This window comes from Pelodiscus sinensis, chromosome 19 (assembly GCF_052426305.1).
Source record: "Pelodiscus sinensis isolate ZL-2025 chromosome 19, ASM5242630v1, whole genome shotgun sequence".
In the NCBI taxonomy this organism is placed as follows: domain Eukaryota; kingdom Metazoa; phylum Chordata; order Testudines; family Trionychidae; genus Pelodiscus; species Pelodiscus sinensis.
The window spans coordinates 28,599,581-28,613,777 of record NC_143070.1 but is presented as its reverse complement, the minus strand read 5'-3'; the positions used below and the strand labels follow the sequence as shown (position 1 = coordinate 28,613,777).

At 52.2% G+C, this 14,197-nt stretch overlaps 1 protein-coding gene and 3 non-coding genes across 4 annotated transcripts in view; all 4 read left to right on the top strand.

Annotated features, from left to right (window-relative positions):
• Positions 1 to 14,197, top strand: part of LOC142821621 (zinc finger protein RFP-like) — a 411,497-nt gene that overhangs the window by 184,223 nt on the left and 213,077 nt on the right. The window lies entirely within an intron of this gene.
• On the top strand, positions 1,221 to 1,292 carry TRNAC-GCA (transfer RNA cysteine (anticodon GCA)). The gene has a single exon. It is a non-coding gene; the product is annotated as a tRNA-Cys (tRNA).
• On the top strand, positions 6,749 to 6,820 carry TRNAE-UUC (transfer RNA glutamic acid (anticodon UUC)). Its single transcript has one exon. It is a non-coding gene; the product is annotated as a tRNA-Glu (tRNA).
• Positions 9,260 to 9,331, top strand: TRNAG-UCC (transfer RNA glycine (anticodon UCC)). Its single transcript has one exon. It is a non-coding gene; the product is annotated as a tRNA-Gly (tRNA).

Sequence of the window (14,197 nt, the reverse complement as noted above, 5' to 3'; positions counted from 1 at the left end):
CCCAGCCTGAAAGTGTGACTCTCTTCTTGGGGTAAATCAGACTAGTCTCCAAGGGGACGAAACCTTGCAATTTATGCAACAATAGAACAGGCCCTGTGAGAAATGTGTCACTTTCACCCCTGGGAGCAGCTCAGCCAGGCAAAGGGGCTGCCTGGGGCAGGACATTAGCCCTGGAGGGCAGGGGTGGGTGTGGCAGTGACATCACAAGGGCCTTTTGCAGCCCCTCAGCTTATTGGCTAAAGGAGGTTGGGAGGTGATGACCTCACAGAGAGTCCATGACAATGGCCAGGTGGGACAGGCTGCAGGGCAGGGGCCATCTCAGAGACCCCCCCCCCCCCCCCCCCATGGCTTTGCTGCAGGGAGTCTCCTTGAGATCTGCCCTTGAGGCCTTTTTGGAGCCTTCTCCTTTCCCACGACTAACTGACCTAGAAGGCCGACATCTCGGTGGAGAAGGGAAGAGCTTCCAAGAAGGCCACTGTAAATGAAGCAGGGGAATTAGCTCAAGTGGTAGAGCGCTTGCTTTGCATGTGAGAGGTAGTGGGATCGATACCCACATTCTCCAATGAGGAGAGAAATTTCCAATTTTTCTTTTTACTAGCAGAGCCAGCCAGGGGGCTAAGTGGCTCCAGTGGCCCTCCCGCCCCGGCCCCCACTTCCTACTTGCTCTCCCCAAAACCATCCACGTTGGGGCAGAGAGCTGCTGGACACCAGCCCTCCTGGGCCAGACAGTGGCAGGAGCACTGGAGACAGGTTGCAGGTGGGGCAGAATTAGCTGCATTGGAAAAGTGCTGCCTTTGCGCATGAGAAGTAGCAGGATTCACTCCCATCTTCTCCCACCTACTCACTGGTGCTGAGGGGCCGGCCCCTTTCCTGCCGCCCCAACTCTTATTCCCACAATGCGCTTTGTGCAGGGGCCGTTGGTCTTTCTGCCAAGGTGCGTGGCTGGGAGCCAGGACTCAGGACCCTTCCTAAAATATACAAATCCCCGCCCCCCACGACCCTCTGTTCCACTCACACTGTCTGGCTGCTGCCCACATGGAGCTCAGGGGCCAGGTGGGTGACTTGCCTTGCAGCTGTGACAGCATCAGACCCCTGCCACCCGCCTGCTCAGTGTGGAGACCAAGCCCAAGGGTGGCACATGGGATGGGAGTTACACAAAAGCCTCTTGTCTCTTGTTCCTTGTCCAGTTCCCAACATTGGCTGCAGATGCCAATTTCTGTGTGGGTGTAGCTCAGTGGCAGAGTGTTTGACTGCAGATCAAGTGGTCCTTGGTTCAAATCCAAGTGCCCTCTTGGAAAATTTCCTTCTAGTGTAAATATTTTCCTTTCCAGTTCCATCACACTCTGGCTTTACATTGCTTGAGGTTCTTGACATTAATAAGAACCCTTAATGCAGAGCTACTCAACTTTGGAAGCCCTGGTGGCCACAATGAATGGCATTTCACCAGGATGGACAGGGCACGTGTCCCTAGTTAGTGTATTCCAGGAGCTGGGAATGGGTGACAGGAGGGATCACTTAACAAGTGTCTGTCCCGAGGATTCCCTCGGGACAATGAAATTGGCTGCTGTCGTGAGACAGGATCCTGGGCTAGTTGGGCAACTGGCACGGCCCAGTCTGGCTGTTCTCATGTTCTGTTTGGTTTCTGTCCTTGTCCCCTCTGGGCAATGGAAAAAGGACCCATGTCCTGAAGGGGACAGAAAGTGGCCTGTGAAAGGCTAGTTGAAGCAAAATGCAGGACAATGTAGCACTTTAAAGACTAACAAGATGGTGTCACGTTGCTGAATTGGAGGGAAGCAGCCAGATCGCTGCTGCACCCCTAGGTGGGGGTGTTGGCCCCAGAAATTGGTGTGGGGGGAGCCATGTGGGGTATTGAATGGGAGATTATTGTTTGTTGATCTTATGTACGCTATTTATGTGAGTGTATAATGTCTGTGTGTGTAGGTAGGAATCTGTAATCTGTGTGGAAGCTGAATATTTCTGTGAATGTGGTTAAGCATGGCTATGGACAGGCTGAGTAGCAAAGCCCTGTGGAACAATGGCTCTCAATAGGCTATGGACACACCCAAAGAATGGGATTTGTCACCTGAGGGCAGCCAGCAGGAAATATAGAGATTGGCCTCTGACCAGGTGACTTGCTGCAGACTAGAAGAGGCCAGGAAGGAGTATAAAGAGGCCATGTGGTCGATGCCATTTTGTTCTCAGCTCAGCACTTCATCCCAGAGGCAGCATTGCAGGGATTGAAGAGCCCGGAAGACCTGTGAACCCATCCTGATCGTAGGATGTGCAATAAGAACTTTTAAACCAGCAGCTGCAACATCTCTGCTAGAGCCTGCATCGAGGACTGGGAGATTCGGTGCATGTAACGTACTGTACTTTAATAACCTTACTCTCGTGCTTTTCTTTCTTGTAATAATAAACCTTTAGATATAGATTCTAAAGGATTGGCCCAGCGTGATTTGTGGGTAAGGTCCAGAGGGTAAATTGACCAGGGATCTGTGGCTGGTTTCTTGGAACCGGACAGAACTTGTTCGGGGTAGGTGGGATTGGGTGCTAGGACCCCCCACCTGTGTATGAGGCCCGGGGCCATCTGGGGCACGGATATTGCTGGGGTGTCGGAGGGGTTTTGCTCGGGAGACTTCAGGCAGGCAGCTGAAGCGCTCTGTGAGACTGGTTTGTGGCCTGTGTGGAGAGGTCGCCAGTCGGGGGCTGTAAGGAACCCCGGATTTGAGCAATTCACCCTGAGCGGATGCCCTTAGCTGTGCCCAGACACGGCCCAGTCCGTCACAGTGGCGTAGTCGGCAGGATCCACAGATCTTGGTCAATTGAGCTTTGGGATCAGGACCCCACGCTGTCTAAATTTGATTTTTGGTGTTGAGAGTTTGGTTGATTAAAGAGCCGCTGCGATGAACCCGGAATTATATGAGAGTCTGAGCAAAAGTGCTCTGAAGGATTTGTGCTTGGGGAGAGGCATTGCCTTTAGGAAAAGGGCCTCTAAACTAGATCTGGTAGTGCTGTTATTAACCAGAGATGTGGATGAAAAGGAGCAGAAGCAAGCCAAGGAGGCTGCTGAAAGAAGGCAGAAGGCAGATAAAGAAATTGCTAAGAGACAGAAGGAGATGGATCGGGAACTTGAGATGAGAAAAGCAGAACATGCAGAGAGAATGGCAGAGTATGCAGAGAGAAGGGCAGAGAGGGCCAGACGTCAGCTTAAGGAAATGGCGGAGCATGCAAAGAAGATGGCCCTAGCCAAGGAGGAAAATGCTAGACTTGACCTCCAGCTTAAGAGACTAAAAGAACAAGAGAGACTGTATTCTCCTGAAGGTTCAGTGTATAACTCTGTGGGTATGGGGTATGCTTATGATATGGCAGACGTATTTTACCCAGCTGATGTGATGACCCAACCCCAAAGCATGTGTGAATGCAAACCTTCTGTGTTACCTGTAGCTAACAGGGAGGTTTGGGAAGGGGGTGCATGTGGGTATGGAAAGTTTCCTGGAGCTGGTCAGTCTCCCTGTAACCAAGGGGAAAGTGTCTCTATATGTGAGCCTGTGGGTGAGGGCCCGTCTGATGCCTCAGAGGTGAGGCTGGAATCAGAACCAGGGCAAGAAGAGCCCAGAAATCAGGGAAATGTTTCTCTGGGGCAGCCTGGAGTGGCTGGCCAGAGTGAAGTTTTAGTTGAGGAGTTGGTGGCTGGTGAGGTTTGTGGAATTGAACCTGCACAAGCTGAAATTGATTTGTGTGAAGAAGCACGGTGTGTGCAAGCTGGCGATTTGGCTGGTGGAAGTAGCAAGGGGGCGGTAAAGGAAGCTGTCCCAGTGGCTAGCTGTATGACTGAGATTAGCCAGGGGTGTTGACAAGGGAGAAGCTGTCTCTGGTTGTCTGGCTGTGTGTGGGGAAGAGTTTCTTCCTGTGTCTGAGGAAGGTGCCCCACAGCCTGTGAAGGCTGAGAGCAGTGTGGTTGTCCCAGAGTTGGGTCTGGATATGGCTAAGGCCCAGGAAGGGGGTGGCCCAAGGTTTGTGTCTGCTGGGGAGAGGGATGAGGTGACTCAGGTAGAGACAGTCAGTGTTTTACCAGAACCCCAGAGACCAGACAGTGGTGACCCTGATATTGTGCCTGATGCTGCTGTGTTGCTGGCAGAGGGGGGAGCTGCTCGGTGGGAGCAGGGAGACCCCTTAGCCCGGGCACAAGGAGAGAATGAGGGTGTGTTAACTCTGGTGCCTAATGATGATGTGGACGTTTACAGCCATCTAGAGAGCTGCACAGGGAGTGAAGATGCCTCTGACCCTGTCTCTTGTGAGTCTGTCTATGTGCCTGAGAGGGGATTATCAGTGAATCCACCTGAGGGGCCAGAGATGACTCAGGGAGTAAGGGAATTGCAGGAGGAGTTGGTTGTGGCTCAGCAGGGCAAGGCTGCTGCAGAGCCAGGGAAGGGTGAACTGCTGCCTAAGGAAGCTCATAGGGAGGAGAGTCCTGGCAGTGCTTGTAGCAAGCAGTTTGCTGTGACTGAGGGAGGTGACAGGGCCTTGCTGGGAGAAGGCATTCAGGAGAAAGCTCTGCCTGTAAATGGCAGCAGCTTCTTGTGTGAGGCACTTGTTTTGGTGCCTGACAGACAGAATTTGTCTGTCAGCAGTGACTCCAATGACTTGGGTTTAGGGAAACCCAGTGTGGATGGTGTTGGAAAGGTCTCAGAGGAACTGAGGGTTGTTCCAGATGAGGCAGGAACATCCAGAGAACTGGAGCAGGCTGCTAACCCAGTGACTGTGTGTGACCAGCTTGCTGGGAAGTCAGTGTGTGTGGGACAGGATTGTTCCCAGGTGAGTGAGGAGAGTGGGAACTTAGTGTCTCAGATTCAGGAGAAGGACTGTGTAGCCAAGTATGCAGAGCAGAACAGCTGTGTGGTCACTCTCCCTAGGATGCAGGAGATGGCAGTTATGCTCCCATCTCTGGACACTGTGGACACTCATACTCAATCAGGGAGGTTGATATCTGGTTCCATGTGGAAACAGAGGTTAGAGAGGGACAGAGGAGAGACTTGGGAGTCTACAGCTTACTGCTGTTACCCCACTGAGTGGGGGAAGGGGGAGAATTCCAGGGCCATTGTGAGCCAGGGAGTCACGCCCAGCCAGCCCATTGTCTTGGTCTGGCCAGAGGTTTCAGGCCTGGAGCCCAGAGGACAAGGGGGAGGGGCAGGACTTGCTTTGACAAAGAAGATTTGCAGGTTGAACCTGAAGGGAAAAACCTGCAATGGTGTGAGGCCAGAGAAGGGGCATGATGGGGAATGTCAATATACACCTGATATAGGATTGTTTTTGCTACTGATGTTAATTCTTGTAACCAATGTATTATTGTTGCAGAGAATTGTAACGGTATACAATGTGCATGATCTTATGAAAATACCATGTAATCTGTCTGGAGATGTACCAAACGACAGACGGTATGTAAGGGGACATTGTAATGTTGCTCTTTCATGGTTAACACTTGTAACTGGTTTTGGAACTTCTTACAGGACAAAAAGGGTTCCAGCCAGAAGGTCCTGCGTAAGAAGGGAAACTGAGGCACACCACCATTTTGACGGGGGAGGCCTGTGATGCCCTCAGTGATGTTACTGGCATCACTTCCTGCATCAATTTTGCGTTGGGGGTGTCACGTTGCTGAATTGGAGGGAAGCAGCCAGATCGCTGCTGCACCCCTAGGTGGGGGTGTTGGCCCCAGAAATTGGTGTGGGGGGAGCCATGTGGGGTATTGAATGGGAGATTATTGTTTGTTGATGTTATGTACGCTATTTATGTGAGTGTATAATGTCTGTGTGTGTAGGTAGGAATCTGTAATCTGTGTGGAAGCTGAATATTTCTGCGAATGTGGTTAAGCATGGCTATGGACAGGCTGAGTAGCAAAGCCCTGTGGAACAATGGCTCTCAATAGGCTATGGACACACCCAAAGAATGGGATTTGTCACCTGAGGGCAGCCAGCAGGAAATATAGAGATTGGCCTCTGACCAGGTGACTTGCTGCAGACTAGAAGAGGCCAGGAAGGAGTATAAAGAGGCCATGTGGTCGATGCCATTTTGTTCTCAGCTCAGCACTTCATCCCAGAGGCAGCATTGCAGGGATTGAAGAGCCCGGAAGACCTGTGAACCCATCCTGATCGTAGGATGTGCAATAAGAACTTTTAAACCAGCAGCTGCAACATCTCTGCTAGAGCCTGCATCGAGGACTGGGAGATTCGGTGCATGTAACGTACTGTACTTTAATAACCTTACTCTCGTGCTTTTCTTTCTTGTAATAATAAACCTTTAGATATAGATTCTAAAGGATTGGCTCAGCGTGATTTGTGGGTAAGGTCCAGAGGGTAAATTGACCAGGGATCTGTGGCTGGTTTCTTGGAACCGGACAGAACTTGTTCGGGGTAAGTGGGATTGGGTGCTAGGACCCCCCACCTGTGTATGAGGCCCGGGGCCATCTGGGGCACGGATATTGCTGGGGTGTCGGAGGGGTTTTGCTCGGGAGACTTCAGGCAGGCAGCTGAAGCGCTCTGTGAGACTGGTTTGTGGCCTGTGTGGAGAGGTCGCCAGTCGGGGGCTGTAAGGAACCCCGGATTTGAGCAATTCGCCCTGAGTGGACGCCCTCAGCTGTGCCCAGACACGGCCCGGTCCGTCACAGATGGTTTATTAGATGATGAGCTTTCGTGGGCCAGACCCACTTCCTGTGAAAGGCTAGTTTAGGTAAGGAAAGAGCCTGGTTCACATGTCCCTGATAGTCTAGTGGTTAGGATTCAGCACTTTCACTGCTGAGGCCTGTGTTCAATTCCCAGTCAGGGAAGCCAGCCTCATCTGTATTAATGAAATCTGCCAAGTCTTTGCCCTTTTCCATCACAGGGAGGGCCAGTGGGCTGAGGAAAGGGAGGGGCTGGGGTGCCAGAGGCAGGCTCTCGCTGGGAGACACTCCTGGCACCCAAGCACATTTCTCAGGCAGCTCCTTCCCTGCGCAGGGGGCACAGGTCACACGCCGGGGTGAATAAGAGCTTGTGGGGACTGGCCAGGGCTTCAAGCAGGCAGCTCCCATTGGCCACAAACAAGCTTGGAGCAGTGACCAGGCATGAAGCCTTTTCCTCTACAGCTGAGAGACACAAAGGGCCCGCAGCCCCTAGAGCTCAGGGACCCGTAATGAGGCACCATGGCCCGTGTATCTCTTGGAAAGGCGCAGAAAGGGATTGACTGGGGGCAGGGAGAGTGGCTCAGGGGTTGTGCAGCTTGTTGCCCAGGTTAGGGGTGTGGCCAAAACACAGGCCTCACTGTGAGCAGGATTTGAACCTGCGCAAGGAAACCCTATCGGATTTCTAGTCTAACCACTTGGCCACCACAGCTGTGAGCGCAATAGTGCCCCAGGGCCAGAGAAACTGGTAACTAATCCCAGTGCCTAGGCCTCACCTCACCTGCCCCACAGAATTCACACAGCAAACCTGGCTCCCAGAACACAGGGGGAGCCTGGGGGCTCCTTGCTGGGCCATGGGGTGAAGCATCAAACCAGCCCCCTCCTGTGGGGCTGTGAGTGTTGCTGTCCCTGCTGTACAGACAGGGCCATAGAGCCAGGGAGAGATTCACTGAATGGGCCAAGGTCACCCAGCGAGTTAGAGACCAGCTCGGACCCCAGCGTCCTGTCCCACCCACCGACGTGCTGACTCCCTGGCTGCCAGGGGGCTGTTTGCATTGGCCTCTTTTGTTTTCTTTTCTGCTGGGAGACATTGGGACAGTGGGTCAGGGCGTCCCGCAGTTGCCATCTCCCTCTGTGCAGGTGCTGTCCAGAGCCCCGACTAGCAAACGCTGACACTGCTGTTAGGTCCAGACCAGAGGGGGTGTTTAAGGGTTATTTCAGAAGAAGGGTTTTCTCCCCAAATAACTGCATCTAAACGGTGTTTTTTATTTCATAATAAAGTATTTTGAAACAGCACCCGGACACGATTATGCAAATATAGCGCAGGATATTTAAATCCCGGTTTCATTTACAATTTCGAATGTCTCCATTTGCATCCCTCTCCTGAAGGAGACTGCAAGTGTCGACATGTCCTGGGTGTTGCAACCTCCCAGCACTCACCTGATGTTCCCTCCCCGCTGCCTGAAGACGTTTGGGAGTCCTCCTGCGTCTCCTGGCACTGCAGGTCATCAACATTGTCATCCTGAAGCTGCAGCCGCTGCTTCCCAGGTGTCTCCATCCCAGACTCCACAACTCTCCCTGGAGACAGGGGCTCCCCACACCCCGGGATTCGGTCCAGTTCCTCACAGTATGCACAGTGCTGCGGTGCTTCCCCAGAGCAGGACCTGCCCTCACGGGCCCTCACATACCCCTCCCGCAATTCCTTGACCTTGGGTCTGACTTGGTCTAGGATGCAGGAGGGGGGAGACGACCTTTCTCTGCAAGGCCATCAGCCATTGGGCCATATGTTAGATAATTTCATGGAGGTTAGGTCCATAAAAGCTATTAGCCAGGGGATAAAATGGTGTCCCTGGCCTCTGTTTGTCAGGGGCTGGAGACGGATGGCAGGAGACAAATCGCTTGATCGTTGTCTTCGGTCCACCCCCTCTGGGGCACCTGGTGCTGGCCACTGTCAGCAGACAGGACACTGGGCTAGACGGACCTTAGATCTGACTCAGTATGGCCGTTCTTATGTTTTTATGTTTATAAATGTCTGCATTCGTCCATCTGGACTGCCGGGCCTGCAAAGACCCCCCCCCCTTGGATCACAGCTCCAAGAGGGTCTTTATCTCTGGCCCAGACACTGACAGTGCCTGGTGTTTGCTGCCCCCTGCTTGGTCCTGTGATGTGTCCCTGAAGGGGTCTCTGGGGGTTGTACCTGTGACATGGCTCTCCAAAAGGAAGACGTGCTCGATCTTAGGCAAAGGACCCAGAGACAACACTTTACGGCAAAAAACACAAGGACGGCTCTTGGTCCGCATCCCTGGGCCACAAAGAGTATCCAGAAGTCAATTCCCCACCTCTCCCTTGGCTGCTCTAGAGCTTAGCCCAAAGTCTGATAAACTCTACTCTCCCACCCAACAACCTCTGGGACTCCTCTCCTGCCCAGCTCCTCACACCATGCAGAGTGCAGGGCAGCCACTACCCCAGCGTCACCACTTCTGGTCTCTGCCTAATAGCCAAGAAGTTCTGCTTTACCCAAAACACACAGGCACCCTCTCGCCTCTGGCTAGCCTCATGGCAGATGTAGGATTTCCTAACTAATTTTCCCAGAAACTTTGCAGGCAGGCATTGGTAGTATAGTGGTGAGCATAGCTGCCTTCCAAGCAGTTGACCTGGGTTCGATTCCCAGCCAATGCAATGTAAAGAGGGAGCATCATAGCTCCTTGCTGACCTTTTATTTGAACCCTGAAAAAACAGGCACAAATGGGTTCTGCAGCTGCGGGCTGCCTCTCACCGCTCTTCATCCTCTCAGAGAGCGTGCACAGTAATGTGGTTCCTCCCTCACATACCCCTGTCGCAATTCCTTGACCTTGGCTCTGACTTGGTAGGATGCGGGGGTAGGAGGGAGGTGGCCTTTCTTTCCTAGACCATTGGCCATTTGGCCAAAAATGTCCACATTCCTCCACATGGACTGCAGGGCCTGCAGAGACTCTTCCTCGGACCACAGCTCCAAGAGGGTCATTATCTGTGGCCCAGACTATGATGGTGCCTGGCGTTTGCTGTCCCTTGCTTGATTTGATTCCCAGCCAATGCAAGGTGGGAAGGGAACAGGCAGCGTCCTGGGGGAGATCTTATTTAACCCTGAACAACAGGCACAAGTGGGTCCCACAGCCAAGGGCTCCCTCTCACCGCTTTTCGTGGGGAGCAGCTCAAACAAAACTAATTCAGCTATTGTGGGGTCTGCATGGGGCTTGTACCCGTGACCTGGGCATTATTAGCATCAAGCTCTAAACAGCTGAGCCAGCAGGCCCATGAGTAGCCCCACAATAGAGGGAAGAGAAGAGTTTCCCTGCTATTGGGGAAAGCAGGCCAGGCCAAGGCCCTTTTAGCCCCTGGGTCTGTGCAGGCTGGAGCCTCCTCTTACCAGTTTTCTGGCCTATTTCTTGAAAAGCTCACAGTCTTTTGCCTATTTCTGTTTCCCTGTCCATAGCAGGCAGCTAAAGGAGGGAGATAGGAGTAGAACAGTCACCACAGCAAACATATCTGTGGCCAGCACAGGGCTTGAACCCAAGACCTTGGCATTACTAGCTTCAAGAACTAACCAACTTTACTAGCCAGCCAACCCAAAGATGGCTCACAAATAGCCCTTTTAGAAAGGCGTGTCCGGCAGCTGAAGGGCTGTCTCTGCAGCTGCCAATGGCTCTTCTCTGACAGGGCCACTAGCGACTCACTGTGACGTGGGCTGGCTAGTCCAGCTGGTTTGACATTTGGTCAAGGTGGCTGCTGGCTGGCATGGTGCACTGAGACCCAGGGCAAAGAGGCAGCTGGACTCTCTTGCTATCAGCATCTTACCTCCCAGCTTCTTCCCTGTCAGCAGCAACCGCAGCCCCTTTCAGGCCCTGGGTCAGCCCAGCAGTTCCATGGGTGGCCAGGGGGGGCCTCTTCTGTGTCCCAGAAGGACCTGGGAAAATGTGAGCAAAGGAAGCAACAAGGCACCACTGGGAGTTGAACCCAGGGTCTTCTGTTTAGAAGAAGCAAGCTAAGCCATGGTGCCCCCCTCAAGCTATTGGGTGAAACTGCTCTGTGGCCCCAGACAACACCTTTGACTCCCAAAGTGCAGCAATTTCCTTCCAGCCCTGGCAGTGTCTGCAGCTGAGCGGCACAAAGGAAGATACAAGATACAAGATCCCTGCTGGGGTCTTTGCCGGAAGAACATACCTGAGGAAAGAAGCTGGAAGCGCAAGAGACACACAAAACGGGACATGGGACAGTTTGAGTCGCACATAAGGCTGGTGGCGCAGCTCAGCCAGGGACCTTATCCACTCACAGAGCTTCACAGCTCCATGCTCCAAACCCCACCAGGCAAACTGCCCCATGGGCTTCACCCGCACCATGCTCAGGGCCTGGGGTTTTTCTGTCCTTTTACCAGACCAAATAACTAACCACCCCACTGCTCTGGAGTCTCTGCCTCTTATGGGCCTTCTCATCCTCAGGTCCACTTTGTCTCCAGACAGACCCTGCTCTGCCACAGGCTGTCACTCCTGGGCCTTCTAGAGCAAAATGTGCCTCTTCATTCTGACTTTGAATACCTGGGCTTTTAGCACTCAGATCTGCATCTTACACCAGCATTTGCTAGTGCAGGGTCTGAACAACTTCTGCAGAGAGGGAGAGAGCGAGCAACTGTGGAGCATCCATGCTAATTGTTTCAGAGAGCAGAGGAATGTAAACCCTTTGCCAGTGAGAGAAACTGTCACCCCAGATGGAACTTGAACCCAAAACCCCTGGTAGGAGGCCAGTGCCTTGTCCATTAGGCCACTGGGGCACACAGAAAAGACTGTCAGGGAAAGAAATTCTCCCTTCTAAATCTCCCTTCTTCAACTTTTAGCTCCTGATTAAGCCCCTTTGAAGAAGCCAGATACACAGGAAGGGCTGATCACACCCCTCTGAAAATCAGCTTTCCATGGGTATCAGTAGCTGGCTCCGAGTCATGGGCCTTGACGTCTCGTCTCCCTCCAGAAACCAGGGAAGTGTCTCCCACCGCTGCAGCCTCCTGAGGCTCTATAGCCCTGTCTGTACAGCAGGGACAGCAACACTCACAGCCCCACAGGAGGGCCCCTGGCCTAGCAATGTGGCCCCCTGAGCAGCCTCTGATGTTCCCTGCTTGAGCCCCAGAACCAGCCCTGAGTGAGTGGGGCAGGGAGAGCAGCTCACACATGCCAAGGGGCTGGCCGGGGGCAGGACATGAGCCTGCAAAGCAGCAGTGACATCACAAGGAACTTTTACAGCACCTCAGCTCATTGGCTGAGAGGCAGTGACCTCACAGAGCAACCTTGGCAACAGCCAGGCAGGACAGGGGCAATTTCAGAGACCCCCATGGCCTGGCTGCCTGGAATCTCCTTTGTGAGGTTTCCGCTTGAATTCTACGATTATTCTCTTCACTTTCCTATTGTTTGTCTGTGTGATCGCTGTCTGGTTTGTAACTGTTTCTGTCGGCTGTATAATTAATTTTGCTGGGGGAAAATCAACAAAGGTGGTGGAGTATGATTGGTTAGGTAAATCATAATAGTATGTTAGCTTTGGTTAGTAAAATCATATTAAAATAATTGGTTAAGTAGGACTCAATTTTCACTATATAAACTGGGGTCCAAGGAGACCAGGGAGAAGAAGGAAAAGGGGAAACGAGAAGAGGAAGAAGGAGGGAAAGGAAGGAAGAAGACCAAGAAGGAGGAGGGAGACCTGGAAGCAGAACTCCCCTCTAAGCCAGCCTCAGAGCAGAACAGCCAGGACGCCTCTCCATGACTGGTGAAATGGTTTGCCGTGTGAATTCTGTGGGTCAGGTGACGTCAGGCCTGGGCACTGAGATTATTTATGAGTTTCCCTGGCCTACTGTTACTTAGAGCTGTGATGGCCAAGTGGTTGAGGCGTTGGCCTTATAAAATCCAATAGGGTTTTCCTGTGCAGGTTCAAATCCTGATCACAGCAAAGCCTGTGTTTTGGCCACATCCCTTCCTAGGGCAACATGGTACCCAGACCCTGAGAAGAACATGCCTGTCCCATCAGAAGGGACACCTGCAGAAGGCAACAGAGGCTACAAAAGCAGGAGAGAACATGGATTGCAGGGTCCTGCCTAACAATAGGAAAACCAGTCTGGCTTTCAGCAGAGCCACCTCCCCATGGACACAGCTAGGGGACCGAGTGCCTCCAGTGGCCCCTCCCTCTCCCCAAAAGCCGGGGAGAAAGATGCTGGGCCCAGCGGCCTCCCTTCACCTGACACAGGCAGAAGTGATGGAGACAGGCCCAGGGGTGTGTGGGCTGCAAAAGCCTCTTGTCCCCTTCTCAACTCGGAACAGTGCAAACTTTGGGGAGTGTAGGTCAGTGATAGACTACAAATTATATGAGCGTTACTTTGAATCCAACTGACCATTCAATGGAAACATTTCTCTCTCCAATTCCATTACATTCTAGGTTTCTATTTTTTTGGATTCTATAAATGAATACGAATCCTTACTGCTGTCCTGTGCCAATGCACATAAACCAGGCAAACCCGTCCCTCGGTTGGAGCCAGCTCAAACCCGCTGTGTGTCTGGTTTCTGTTTCCATCCATTCAACAAGGGTGTGATTTGGAAGCCCAATGGCAGGTCCCTGGTCTCCACGGGCTGTGCTGTGCAGAAGAACAAGAACCACACCCAGCTGGGGAGGAACGGCCTAGTGTGTATTGCAATTGGTAGAGGAGGTGCCCAAATCTACCGGAGATGGGCAGGAGCCTGTTACAAACACACACTAAACACCGTTATCAGACTACCCGTGCACATTCCTACCTTCCCTTGTGCACACAACATACATGGGGCTCTAATTACTGGCCACCTGCCTTTCACACAGATCATTGATCCTTGTGACTTTCAGGTACGTTCATACGGCAGCTGTTTAAACATAATGTGCTTCTATTGCATGATCAGCACCAGAATCTCCGGCTATGGCTACCCTACAAATTTTCTCAGCAAACAAGGTGTTAACGAGGGTCTCATTTGCATGAGTCATGATCTTATTTGCATATTTTCTGGCAAACTGATTTTGTGCTGGAGTTGCTGTGCAAAAACAAGCAGTGTGGAAGTTTTCTTTTTGTGCAAAACCCCCTTTTTCTGCAAGATCAGGATGCCTCTTTTGGGGGGGGCATAAGAATCTTGTGAAAAAAGGGGATTTTGTGCAAAAAAATGTTCATGCTGCTTGTGTTTGCACAACAATCCCATTGGCAGAAAATATGCAAATGAGATCATGACTTGTGCAATTGAGTCCGTCATTAACATATTTTTTAAGGAGAAAGCTTGTAGTGTAGATGTAGCCTCTGTGAGTCACCAGCAGTGGGGCTGTTAGTGTCGGCATCTAACTAATTGCACCATTAGGCCATGTCTTCACTCAGGTGGAGATCACTGCTGCAATCCATCTTCCAGAGCTTGATTTAGCAAGTCTAGCTAAGCCTCACTAAATCAAACCCCTAGGGCACCTCCTGCTCTTTGCTACTATCCTACTCCCACTGTGAGGGCACCACCAAGCTCAGCTGAAGGT